This window comes from Lithobates pipiens, unplaced genomic scaffold (assembly GCF_037356315.1).
Source record: "Lithobates pipiens isolate NorthernLeopardFrog02 unplaced genomic scaffold, aLitPip1_a1.2 Scaffold_8, whole genome shotgun sequence".
Lineage (NCBI taxonomy): Eukaryota > Metazoa > Chordata > Amphibia > Anura > Ranidae > Lithobates > Lithobates pipiens.
This window is the reverse complement of record NW_027507903.1, coordinates 444917561-444932500: the sequence shown is the minus strand read 5'-3', so window position 1 is coordinate 444932500 and position 14940 is coordinate 444917561.

Sequence of the window (14940 nt, the reverse complement as noted above, 5' to 3'; positions counted from 1 at the left end):
ATACTTATTCTTTCAGCTGCACTGGATTATTAACCCCCCTAGCGGTAATCCCGAGTCTGGCTCGGGTTAGGAATTTACTGATAGGAGCCAGACTCGGAATCGCTTCGCTGGATGCAGGGGAGGACGCAGTGAGACTTACTTACCTTGTCCCCTGGATCCAGCGCTGTGTGATCGAGCTGTCCTCCGCTCGATTCCCAGTGCCGAATGCCACCGAGCTCCGTTCCCTGCGACGTTACGGCGCACGGGAGCGGAGAACGGCAGCAAATTCAAAAAAGTAAAAGTAAACAAAACACACACAGCGCTGTAATCTTACAGATTACAGTGCTGTATTACAAAATTACACACCCCCCTTGTCCCTAGTGGTCTGTGCAATGCCTTGCATGCACTTTTATATTATAAATACTGTTTTTTCTGCCTGGAATTTGGAGATTGTCCATAGCAACCCCAAAATTTCCCTTTTTCAGTGTTTTAGGATTTGATTTCATTATTGAATATTTTTTGTTATTCTTTATTATATTATAAACTTTATCATACCCGGGATGTCTGCTAGACTCTGGTTTGAACATATTTAAGAGAGTTATTCCTAAGAATTACAGGACTACAATATAAGACGCCAAATTTCCATGCAAAATAATTGTACCGCTTTTAGCACCTAAATCCAGACTGATCATACCGCCAGGGAGGTTAATTCACATTTATTATTATTACTATTTAATATATTATTTACAGTGCCTTGCGAAAGTATTCGGCCCCCTTGAACTTTTCAACCTTTTGCCACATTTCAGGCTTCAAACATAAAGATATAAAATTAAAAAATTTTTTGTGAAGAATCACCAACAAGTGGGACACAATTGTGAAGTGGAACGAAATCTATTGGATAATTTAAACTTTTTTAGCAAATAAAAAACTGAAAAGTGGTGCGTGCAAAATTATTCGGCCCCTTTACTTTCAGTGCAGCAAACTCACTCCAGAAGTTCAGCGAGGATCTCTGAATGATCCAATGTTGTCCTAAATGACTGATGGTGATAAATAGAATCCACCTGTGTGTAATCAAGTCTCTGTATAAATGCACCTGCTCTGTGATAGTCTCAGGGTTCTATTGAAAGCGCAGAGAGCATCATAAAGACCAAGGAACACACCAGGCAGGTCCGTAATACTTTTGTGGAGAAGTTTAAAGCCGGATTTGGATACAAAAAGCTTTAAACATCCCAAGGAGCACTGTGCAAGCGATCATTTTGAAATGGAAGGAGTATCAGACCACTGCAAATCTACCAAGACCTGGCTGTCCCTCTAAACTTTCAGCTCAGACAAGGAGAAGACTGATCAGAGATGCAGCCAAGAGGCCCATGATCACTCTGGATGAACTGCAGAGAACTACAGCTGAGGTGGGAGAGTCTGTCCATAGGACAACAATCAGTCGTACACTGCACAAATCTGGCCTTTATGGAAGAGTGGCAAGAAGAAAGCCATTTCTCAAAGATATCCATAAAAAGTCTTGTCTAAAGTTTGCCACAAGCCACCTGGGAGACACACCAAACATGTGGAAGAAGGTGCTCTGGTCAGATGAAACCAAAATCTAACTTTTTGCCCACAATGCAAAACGATATGTTTGGCGTAAAAGCAACACAGCTCATCACCCTCAACACACCATCTCCAATGTCAAACATGGTGGTGGCAGCATCATGGTTTGGGCCTGCTTTTCTTCAGCAGGGACAGGGAAGATGGTTAAAATTGAGGGGAAGGTGGATGCAGCCAAATACAGGACCATTCTGGATGAAAACCTGTTGGAGTCTGCAAAAGACCTGAAACTGGGACGGAGATTTATCTTCCAACAAGAAAATGATCCCAAACATACAGCAAAATCTACAAAGGAATGGTTCACAGATAAACGTATCCAGGTGTTAGAATGGCCAAGTCAAAGTCCAGACCAGAATCCAATCGAGAATCTGTGGAAAGAGCTGAAAACTGCTGTTCACAAACGCTCTCCATCCAACCTCACTGAGCTCGAGCTGTTTTTCAAGGAAGAATGGGCAAGAATTTCAGTCTCTCGATGTGCAAAACTGATAGAGACATACCCCAAGCGACTTGCAGCTGTAATCGCAGCAAAAGGTGGCTCTACAAAGTATTAACGCAAGGGGGTCGAATAATTTTGCACGCCCCACTTTTCATTTTTTTATTAGTTAAAAAAGTTTCAAAAATCCAATAGATTTCGTTCCACTTCACAATTGTGAACCACTTGTTGTTGATTCTTCGCAAAAAATAAAAATTTTATATCTTTATGTTTGAAGCCTGAAATGTGGCAAAAGGTTGAAAAGTTCAAGGGGGTGGAATACTTTCGCAAGGCCCTGTATTACCATTATTTATTTTATATGAATTATATGTACACTGATATTTTATATGAATTATATGTACACTGTGTAGGGTAGGTACTCCTGCGCTAAAAGGGAATCTACATATATTTTTATAGGTGCTGCATCCACCGTCAGGGCCAAACTGTTACCCAAATATGTGGAAGAGAATGAAAGTAAGTGGTGTTGCGCTCCTAGAAGAATATTTTCCTAGCCAATGCTAAGTGAGAATAAATTAGAATTCATAACGTAAAATACCAAGGGGTCAAGATAGATTACTGTCTAATTTTCAATACGGTGTTAAAATGGTAAAAAGCCGTAAAATTGATATAAAGTCCAAAAAATATATTTAAAAAAATATATAAAAATATATATAAATATATATAAAAATATATATCGCTAGACAATAATTCTGTGCAAATAAACAAAGTATATAGATATTGATCAGTGCCACAAATAAATGTGCAAACAAGCACACAAGTGCAAATAAGCAAATATATAGCAGGACTGTGCAAAATATGCAAAGTGAAAATAAATAGATAAATAAGTCCCAAAGTGGAATGTGGAGCTCATATAGGGTCCACGGTGCCTAATAGTGCAAGTGTAGCAGTGTTTTTCAGGGACACTGAGTGTTATTATGATGCTCTTCAGGTGACAATGTGACTTTAGTGTGGAAAAAGCTCTTCAGTGTCACTGACACTCGTGGCTGTGCTAGATTATTACCTTACTGCTGTAAGGTAAACAGCATGTAGAAGAAGAGGGAGGGGTTTGAACTCCATCAAGCTGTGGTGTTCCTGCGCGTCCCTTATTGGGTATGCAGCAAAGCCTGGGGGGTCCTTGGGAGACCTTTCATTCTTTTCCCCACTGTCAGTCTCATATATTCAATGTAACAGTATATAAAGAGGGGGTATAAAGCCTACCATGGTGTAGTATTTTCAATCAAAAGCAGTTTATTAAATAAAATTGATAACTCACATTTCCATATGTAGGTCGCACAATGTAAAAACGAGCGCCGAGCTCATACCTGACCATCTCTTCTGGTGTCTGTATGCCTCTGTATCCAGAGAGCATCATAATAACTCAGTGTCCCTGAAAAACACTGCTACACTTGCACTATTAGGCACTGTGGACCCTATATGAGCTCCACATTCCACTTTGGGACTATTTACTGTATTTTCATTTTGCATATTTTGCACAGTCCTGCTATATATTTGCTTATTTGCACTTGTTTGCACATTTATTTGTGGCACTGATCAATATCTATATACTTTGTTTATTTGCACAGAATTATTGTCTAGCGATATATATTTTTAGATATATTTATATATTTTTTTATATATTTTTTTTATATATTTTTTGGACTTTATATTAATTTTACGGATTTTTACCATTTTAACACCGTATTGAAAATTAGACAGTAATCTATCTTGACCCCTTGGTATTTTACGTTATGAATTCTAATTTATTCTCACTTAGCATTTGCTAAGAAAATATTCTTCTAGGAGCGCAACACCACTTACTATATGTACACTGATTGTTTATGGGAAGCAAATTGATAAGATATAGGTAGGGATAGTAAATACATTTTTTTTTTTTTTTTTTTGAGTTTAACAATTAATTCAGGTGCTTAATATATTTTGACGGATTTAATCATGATCACTATAGGAAGCATAATATAGATTATGTTTTAAGAGGAATACACATATAAAAAAAAAAATTATATACCCAAAAATATTTTTTTATATACTCAATTTTTTACACTCGGGGTTTTTTTTTTTTTGATCCTAAAGGTATAGCGCCAAATCTACCCATTTTTTTCTTTTTATATTACATAGTCCACCTTAATTGCTTAGACTAACACGGTAGAGGCAGCTTGTTACCAATAATTCTCTAAAGTAATAGTTTATATTTGATACTTGTTGGGCTGTGTGGGGAGCGTGGGGAACTGGAGGACTGTAGGGACAAGATGGTGGGCTGGTGCGGTAGACAGCAGGGCAATCAGGGGGAACGAGAGCTGCTGGCATTATATTTCCATAACAGCAAGCTAGTAATTGGTTGCTAGGACCATCCCATGCCCAAACAACCAAGCAAACTTCAAAATAGAGTGGGCTCAAGGCGCAGATTTTTGCTATTTACACTCTAACCTTCCTCCGTGCCAATCAGGAGGCAGGATGTCAGACCTGCTTCCTGATAGGCCAAAGCGCCGGGCAACCCTATTGGATGCCTGATGCTTAGGAAGAGGAGAGGAGGAGACACACGATGAAGAAGAGGTCGCCACGGCTCTGAGAGAAGCTGCTGCAGTGCTACGGTAAGTCCCCTCGGCAATATCAGAGCTGCGTGTGGGGTGTTGCCAGAGCTGCAAACCCCGTGAGTGGGGGGGGGGGGGGTCGGTGGTCACAGTGGCTGCATTTGATGGCCTCAGTGGCTGCATATATTGGGCACAAGTGGCTGCATATACTGGACACAAGTGGCTGCATTTGATGGGTAAGTGGCTGCATATGAAGGGCACAGTGGCTGCATTTGATGGGCACAGTGGCTGCGTATTATGGGCACAGTGGCTGCATTTGATGGGCACAATGGCTGCATATGATAGGCACAAGTGGCTGCATTTGATGGGCACAAGTGACTGCATATGATGGGCACAGTGGTTGCATATGGTGGGCACAGTGGCTGCATATGATGGGCACAGTGGCTGCATATGATGGGCACAGTGGCTGCGTTTGATGGGCACAAGTGACTGCATATGATAAACACACTTGGCTGCATATGATGGGCACAGTGACTGCATATATTGGGCACAAGTGGCTGCATATACTGGACACAAGTGGCTGCATTTGATGGGCAAGTGGCTGCATATGAGGGGCACAGTGGCTGCATTTGATGGGCGCAGTGGCTGCGTATTATGGGCACAGTGGCTGCATTTGATGGGCACAATGGCTGCATTTGATAGGCACAAGTGACTGCATTTGATGGGCACAAGTGACTGCATATGATGGGCACAGTGGTTGCATATGGTGGGCACAGTGGCTGCATATGATGGGCACAGTGGCTGCGTTTGATGGGCACAAGTGACTGCATATGATAAACACACGTGGCTGCATATGATGGGCACAGTGACTGCATATGATGGGCACAAGTGGCTGCGTTTGATGGGCACAGTGGCTGCATATGATGGGCACAAGTGGCTGCATATGATGGACAGAGTGACTGTGTTTGATGGGCACAAGTGGCTCTGATGGGCACAATGGCTGCATTTTATGGTCACAATTGATGGTTCAGGATTTTTCAGTTTGTTTGCACCCCCCAAAAAATTTTGAGCATCAACCGCCACTGGCTCCTTACCAGATTCAAATGATTTCCCAAACACAAGGGGCTGTGCCTCTAGGACGTCCCCTGGACCTTTAAAGTGCCTTCACTGATATCCAACCAGAGCTCAATTTTAAGGCATTTTAAGGTGTTTTTCTAAAACTTTATTTCCTTCAATTTCTACTTTTTATCAAACCATGCTCATTTACAGGGAAGGAATTGGAGAACATGTGTCACTACATTAAAAATAATCAAAGCAGTAGGATCATTTGAAAGGTTAACCTCAATCTGTGGCTTTTTCTGGCTCACAGCACAGCAGGAAACCACATCCAGATCAGAGCACTTGATGGACAAAACATGACAACTTGTCAAAAAAAAGGTGGATGTCTGAATCACAATCAAACTTCTGAAAAATGTCTAAATCCATGAAGAATAAACTAGTATTAAGGCAATAAAAAATAAATCTCATCTGTAGTAGGTGGTTGGAAATGAGTATGAACAAGGGGTTGTAACCCCTCACCACCCACACTAGCAGAGTGTATTAAGATTTAAACTTCTGTTAATTTTTTATTTTTTTTTGCTGTGTACCTATTTTGAACAATCTCTTCATTTCCTTGGTGATGGTTGTCAGATGAAATCTTTTTAGGAACTGAGGATATTGAAAAAATGACAGAGGTTCCAAAGTTTCTGTACTGAAAAAAAAAGGTTTAGCTGCAGTGAGGGCAATTTATGCAGTTTATGCAATTTTTATTGTGACTGCGACATTATGGCAGACACATCGGACATTTTTGACACATTTTTGGGACCATTGTCATTCATACAGCAATCAGTGCTATGATTCCTGTGTAAATGACACTGGCAGTGAAGGGGTTAACCACTAGGTGGCAGTGTAGGGATTAAGTGTGTCCTAGGGGAGTGTTACTAACTGTGGGGGGCTGGGCTGTGTGTTAGTGAACACTGATCTCTGCTCCAATCACAGGGAGCAGAGATCAGTTTCACTTGTTGCTAGGCAGAACGGGGAGATGCTGTTTACTTCCGCATCTCCACGTTCAACCTCCCGGAGAGATGATCGCGGGTATCCCCAGGACCCACGACCAGACTCACGGGGGTCCCAACCAGCACGCGCGTGCGCCGCTGGTGGCACGCACGAGATGGCAGGGTGGCAATTTCAAATGGACGTACCTGTACGCCAATTTGCCCGCCCATGCCATTCTGCCAACATCGTCGTGCGCCGGTCGGGAAGTGGTTAATGCAAAAGAATTGTGTAAAGCATAGCTTAATTAGATCAAAATTACAGTAATGGTGTGTAACATCAAATGTAGACCAGTCCAGTATGTATAGCACTGGTCCTTCTCCATGGTCCAAGGCAGGGAACATAGATAGAGAGAGGGATGGGGAACGGAAGGGGAGGAGAAGTGTAGAGATGAGGGGAGGGAATAGGTAGGGAGAAGGCTGCTAATCAAAGTTTTAGAAAAACAAAAGTGGTAAGCTGATCTGTGACTATATCCAAACGCAGAGGGCTCAGTTCTTTCCAGGAAAAGGATGGCCTTGTATGGATATCAATGGTGTTACTGAGAGAGGGTGCACAAGACTGTTTCCAGAAGCAGGCAATAGATAAATTGGCAGCAGTGAGTATATGAATGATGATAGGGTGGCATTTCGAGGGACCAATATGAAAGGCCTAGGCTGAAGAAAGCCACCTGCGGGGTCACTTCAACAGGTATGTTACTAACTTCTTGAATAAGGGTGGAGATGTCCGTCCAGAAAATACTGTAGCTATGGGCGGGCATTCCCACCAAATATGAAAAATATGTCCATCTATGTCGCAATTTCTCCAGCATTTGCTGGAGTGAGACGGGGAAATTTGAGTCATTTTCACAGGAGTGTAATACCTTTTACAGAAAATTTTCATTACAGTTTCCCAGTGAGAGATGTTTTTGGAGAAGGTGGTAGATAAGCGAATAGCTCGGTACCAGAGAGGAAGGGGGATTTGAGTTTGTAGTTAGGATTCCCAGTAGGCTATAGCTGGTGGACTTTTCTCTTGAATGGGTTTTATTAGCAGTCCATAGAGATAGAATATGCCACAGACTTTGTTGTTGATTGTATTGAAAAACTGTATAAGGTCCTTGGTCCAAGTGTTATGCGAGGTTGAGATGAAGGCGAGAATATGACATATTCTCAGGTATATAAAAAAAAGTCCTAGTTAGGTATGGCATATCAGTCTGAGAGTTGATGGAAAGAGAGAAGTTGGCTGTGCCCCTATTATTCGGTGGCCCTGTGAGGACCATCTTTGTAGTGGTAAGTCCTGAGAGAGGAGTGATATTGATAATGGAAGTTGATAAGGAGCTTAGAAATGTCTGCCACCTGAGATTTGCAGAATTGATTTCCAAGTGGCTATGGTTGCATTGACTGTTGGAAGGAAGGAGTGTAGAGGGTGGAGTCCCATCCAAATGGCTGCTAAGAGCTGCAAGGGGGTATGGGCAAGATTTGTGGCTTCAGTCAGAGTCCAGGGTAGTAGTGAGGACACGTCCCACAACTTTTTTGTTTGATCAAGTATTATAGCTTTATATTATGATCTGAGGTTAGGGACTCTGAGACCAGCATACTTTGTAGGTATATTGAGCAAAGAAGCTTTATGCGTGGGTCCTGAAGAGATATAGGATATGTGGTAAGAGGAACATTTTGGACAGGGCTATTCGACTTGCCCAAGACGCATTCATGGAGAGGAGTGATTTGGCAATATCCTGTCATTTCTGACTTAGCAGAGAAATGTTAGTGCGCAGAAGTAGAGTAGAGGGGGAGGTCAGCTGAATACCCAAGTATGTCATGGATGAGTTGGGGACCCAGGAAAAAGGGGATGATGAGGTAATGCATGTTCTGAGTTGTGGGGATAGCATAGTCGATTTAGAATGATTTTGTTTATACAAGAATGTATGACTGAACCGTTGTAAAAGGTCACAGAACAGGGGTAGGGATTGCAGAGGATAGGTAAACCATATGATAATATCGTCAGCATAGAGGCCAATCTTATGGACGACGTGGTCGACCATGAGACCAGCTATATCTGTATGGGCTCCAATTGCTTGTGCTAGTGGTTCAATCGCTAGTGAAAAAATTAGTGGTGACAAGGGGCAGCCCTGATGGGTCCCGTTGGTGATAGGGAAAGGGGAGGATAACATTCCAGTATCACCATCCCTCTATTAGAACTTTTGCACTTGGAGTAGAGACCTAGGATGGCTTGCCGAAATGGGCCATGTATGCCAAACTTCTGTAGGACTAAATCCTGGAATAGCCAATTTATCCTATGAAATGCCTTCTCTGTGTTTACAGAGATCAACAGAAAAGGCATTTGGTGGTGCTCTGCCCAGTAGGTCATATCAATGAATCTACGAATACCATCCGAGGCCTGTCTGGAGGGAATGAAACCTACTTCATCTGGGTGTACTAGATTGGGCATATATGTCACTAAACGGGTGGGTAACAATTTTGCATAGAGTTTGAGGTTGGTGTTGAGCAGCGATATGGAGCAATAATTGGCCGGGTCGTGGGGAGGTTTGCTGGGTTTGTGTATGGTAGTTATCACTGCTTCAAGGGATTCTGGTGGGATCTCTCCAGTGGTTAAAAATCTGTTAAAGGTGTTGCATAGGTGGGGTACAATTTTGTCTGTATATGACTTGTAGTATTGATTTATGTAACCATCCGTTCCTGGAGCTTTTGTGTGCAGGGAGTTCTTTTAAAGCTTTGAGGATCTCTTGATGGGAGAATGGCTGGGCTAGTGAGTCGAGCTGTGATGTGATATCAAAGGGAGTTGTAAAAGGGTAAGGAAGTATTGGGATATGGGATTTATAATCCGACCATGTAATAAGGCCAATCGTGGATCTAGTGATTTTTTGGAGTAGTGTCTTGGAGGTTAAGAACAGGTCGATCCGAGGGTATGATTTTTGGATATTTCAAAAGAAGGAGTAATCCCTCTCAGTACCATGCTGACATCTCCATGGGTCATGGAGATCCTCCAGGGAGACTATTGAGGATAGAGCTGTGGACTTCCTGCGTTTTGTGTTGGATGAATCCATCTGGTTGTCTATAACTTCATTAAAATTGACACAGATTATGATTTGGTCTTTAAGGTAATGTTGGATCTTATGTCTTACAGATTTATATAAGGATTTCTGGTGGACATTGGGAGAATAAATATGTATTATGATAAAAGGTTGGTTGTTAAAAGTGTCCGACAGGATCAGGTATCTGCCTGAGGGGTCTTGGTCAAGGTGGGTGAGATTGAAGGAGAGGGAGAAACGTACTGCGATCATCACTCCCCTTGCTTTCTTGTCAGCTCAAGCCTGAAAACAATGGGGGAATAGTTTGTGGGAGCATTGTGGAGGGTTATGTTCAGGAAAATGAGTTTCTTGAACGCATAGTATATCTGCTTTTTGTGATATAGCTTCTCGCCATAGGAGTGATCGTTTAAAGGGGCTGTTAAGGCCTTTAGGGTTAAGTAGACAATTGTGAGTGTCCTTGCCTCAGATGGAGGGAGTCTGGGAGTAGGTGATGTAATGGTACCGAGGAGGATAAAGTCTGACTGTAAAGGAGGAGAGGGGGGGGAAGGGAAGGGGTAAAGGACCAATAGTGTAGCAGAAGTAGTGCTATACACAGTGGTATGTGTGGGCAGACCTCTTATATCAGACAGGGCCTGATCTGGGCACACAATGGTAAAGCAACTCAAATATGTGGTTAAGCTAATAAAACAAGCTATATATTAACATGGAGATAACATTTCTAAACATAGTAATTTAAAGCCAGGGAAGGTGCTTAGCACATCAAGAACAGTCGAGTGTGGAAGGGGTAACATAGGTGCTTCCACTCCTCCACTAACTTATTAATCTGAAAAACAAAGAAACGGTATGGTAACCGGCCTTCAGCGTGTGTTGTCTTGGCAAAAGCCGTAGTGCAGGAGGGTGTCCTGTAGTTAAGTCAGAGCGTGTGAGTCACAAGGGTTAGAGATTTTGGAGGATGGCCTCATATTGAAGGTAGGAGGTGCTTGTGTGATTTTACCCCAATTGTGGAGCTGTTTGAGACCTTCTGGCAGGAAAGGCTGGCTGGGGACAGTGGTCCCTTGCCTGTCTGTGCGCGCCTGCGGGCGCCTGGGCACGTGCGCGAGATCGGGCGTTCGTGCACGGCAACGCGTGTGCGTGCGTGTGCACGGTCACCAGCACCAGACGGGCTATTTAAACCCAGTTCTCCCTTCAGATCTTGCTGCTAGATCTACAGCGTCCCTGAGCTTATTGCCTGAATCTGATCTGCTCCTGTGTTGACCCGGACCTGTGACCTTCCTTGCCTTCTGCCTGCCTCTGACCTCCGCCTTGTCTACGACTCGGCACCTGCCTTATCCTCTGGTCCATCCATGCTCATCCGTTACTGACCCTGCCTGTTCCACGATCCTGCCTCTGCCTGCTGCATCTGTTCCTGTACCGATTGTGTGGTTTGACCAGGCTTGCCTGACTCTTCTGTGTGCCTGCTCCTGAGTGATCTACCTGTTCCTGTGGGTTGCCTGCTGTCTGCTGGTTCCTGTCCACTGCTTCTGAGGTCTGCTTATCCAGCTACAGTTCTTGAAGACTGCTAGATCCATCCTTCAGCTGTTGATCCTGCCAGGCACTCATGCTACCTTTGACTCCCGTGCCTCCTGTCACGCGAGTCGGGGATGCAAGAGAGGTCTCCTTCTGCATTCCGGGCTCGCCACTAGGTACATGACACCTTCCTTAGGTGTCATAATGGCAACTTGCTGTGGGTGACGAGCAATTTTGTGTGGTGAGTGACCCCATTTGTAGATGATCTTGCATTCACTTAGTATAGAAGTGACCGGAGCGAAGACTTTGCACGCATGGGAGGTAGCAGCTGATATGTCGTTGTAGAGAGACACTTTATTAAAGGGATCCGGTAGTAAGTGCATGGATCTTGCTGTGTGCATAATTTCTTTCTTGACTTTCTACACTTCTACAAAAAGTGTACCCTTGCCAGTATGTTTCTGGGGACAGAGGCTGGGAGGTGTTGCGGTTTGTGGATCCTATGTGCGCGGTCTATGAGCATGTCCTTTGTTGTCAGTGATGGAACAAGCTTGCGAAAAAGTTGGTGAAGGTATGGTATTATTTCTGTGACTGCTAGGGATTCAGAGACCCCTCTTATTTTGGAATTGTTCCATTGCAAGCGATCTTCAAGAGATGCGATTTTTAAGCAAAGCTGATGAATAGCAGTGCCCTGTTCATCCTGTATATCTACCATGGCATTGTGTGCTTTAGTGGCTTCAGAGAGGTCTTGCTCAATATGATCAGTGAGTTGCTCTAAAGATTTAACCTTGTGTTATATCTGGTTTATTGAGATTTTTAGCTCTTGATGTAAGTCTGTCTGCAGGGACATCAGCGTGGCCTTAAAGGAGTGTCAGAGGCTGGGTTATCTGTTGTGGGTATACTTCCAAGGGCTGTGAGGCAGTCTGGCCTGTTGTAGGGCTATAGGTCCCAGCACCAGGCTGCTTTTTAGTGGGAGGCTGTTTGTCAGGGGATTATGCAGGGAAGTCTGATAGCCTCTTACCTCTGTCTCCTGGGGAGGAGGATTGCTCAGCTGTCTGGTCCATGGCGTCCTCCATCTCCGGGTATGGAGTGGGAGATGCAGCATGGCTGTTTGGCGCCTGCTCCGTGTCTCCCTGCTGCCGGCCGACACCATCTTGGTGTCTGCTGTGCGGGCTTCATGTAGAAGTCTAAGAGTTTGCAGGGTCCCTTGAGCTTGGGTTTCTTCCAGGACATAGTCTGGGGATGCCCTATGTGTGGTCCTCCATTCAGGAGGGTGTCTATCAAGTGGATTGTGGCTGGATGTGCTCGGCTGTGTTGTGGAGGAATGGAACAGTGATCTCAGGCAGCCATCTACATTAGTGGCCAGGCCACGCCCCCCTGATTTGTCTTTATCACATGTATTGTATTGCAATGTTTTTTCCCCAATAACTTTTATGATTGTTTAACAGTTTTTCTTTGGCAACTAACCAAGCATTTTCTCAGAGTTAAAGTATGCATAAAGGCATTTTTTTTACTCCCAAAAAACATGCAAAAAAAAAGGTATTTATCTCTTACACTCACATGTAAATAGTAGTAACTCGCATAGACAAAAATTAAGATGGGGCTGCAGGAACTTCTGCCATTGTGCGTGATGACTTCACTGGCCACAAACTCCACCAAGTGTGTTTCTACACAACTGTTATCGTCAGAAACATGTTGGGAAGAGTTTGTGGCTAGTGATATTTTGTATTCAGGAATAGCTTGTATGCAGCTATCATTTGTACATTTTTATTTGTTATACACTAAGCACAGGATTTTTTTTCTTCTTTTCAATTTTTTCTTTTTGAATAAAGAAATGGATTAGAACAGGTTTTATGGGAACCTCTGCTTCTTCAGGACCGCATGTATTAAAATTCCTTTTATCATTTTGATTATGCATACACCATGCCTATGGGATCCCTCTGGAAGCTGGAAATCACTGTAATAGGCACCACTACTACAGTGATTTCCACTAGGATCAGTGCTGCATTCTGAATACAGGAGGTCCCACTCTTGCCACGAGTGCCATTTAGAGATTACTTTGCATTTTCTCAATGAATGAAAAGTGTTCTCTGATTGCAGAAGGTGTTGTCACGCTCTCTACCTCATCCAGTTAGAGAATGCTGGTCACAATGCAGCAGGGCAGTTGCTTGGCATGGACCCAGAAGCTGGTGAAAATCACTGGAGTAGCAATTTCTACTCCAGCAACTTCCAACTTTTAGAGGAATGCCACATGTATGGTATATGCACAGTTATCTAAACACCAGGTATATTTCAAAAATGGCCTATAATACACCACTCAACGCCAAATAAGGACTAAACCACAGAAAAACATATATATATATATATATATATATATATATATATACCTATATGTATATATATATATATATATATATATATATACCTATATGTATGCCTGCATATGAGATACCAATAGAACCAAAAAAAAACGGAATAAAATCTGTCAGGTCTATTATGACCTAGCAGTCCAAACGATAATAGCAGCCGTTTAAAAAGTGTAGTAATTATATAAACCAGTAATACAAACAATTCATCAAAATAGGTCTGAGAATATCCGTATTAAAACAGCGCTTTATATAGAGTCCACGATCTTTTCACAAATAATTGTGTATGAGCTCTAAAAAGAGAGTCCTTAACCACTTTCAGACCGGACCATTTTGCTGGTAAATGACCAGAGGTCTTTTTACAATTTGGCACTGCGCTGCTTTAACTGGTAATTGCGCGGTCATGCAATGTTGTACCCAAACAAAATTTGCGTCCTTTTCTTCCCACAAATAGAGCTTTCTTTTGATGGTATTTGATTGCCTCTGCGATTTTTATTTTTTGCGATATAAACGTAAAAAGACCGCAAATTTTGAAAAAAAATGATATTTTCTACTTTTTGTTATTAGAAAAATCCAAAAAACTCAATTTTAGTCATACATTTAGGCCAAAATGTATTCAGCCACATGTCTTTGGTAAAAAAAAAGTCAATAATTGTATATTTATTGGTTTGCGCAAAAGTTGTCACATCTACAAACTAAGGTACGTTTTCTGGAATTTACGCAGCTTTTAGTTTACGACTGCCTATCTCATTTCTTGAGGTGCTAAAATGGCAGGGCAGTACAAAACCCCCCCAAATGACCCCATTTTGGAAAGTAGACCCCCTAAGGAAATTGATAAGTGGCATGTTGAGCCCATTGAATATTTTATTTTTTTGCCTCAAGCGATTGAATAATGACAAAAAAAAAATTGTTTTTTTTTTACACAAAGTTGTCACTAAATGATATATTGCTCACGCATGCCATGGGCATATGTGAAATGACACCCCAAAATAAATTCTGCTGCTTCTCCTGAGTACGGGGATACCACATATGTGGGACTTTTTGGGAGCCTAGCCGCGTACGGGGCCCCGAAAACCAAGCACCGCCTTCAGGCTTTCTAAGGGCGTAAATTTTTGATTTCACTTCTCACTACCTATTACAGTTTTGAAGGCCATAAAATGCCAAGATGGCACAAAACCCCCACAAATGACCCCATTTTAGAAAGTAGACACCCCAAGCTATTTGCTGAGAGGCATGTTGAGTCCATGGAATATTTAATATTTTGCCACAAGTTGCGGAAAAATTACAAACTTTAATTTTTTTTTATTTTTTTTTCACAAAGTTGTCACTAAATGATATATTGCTCACACATGCTATGGG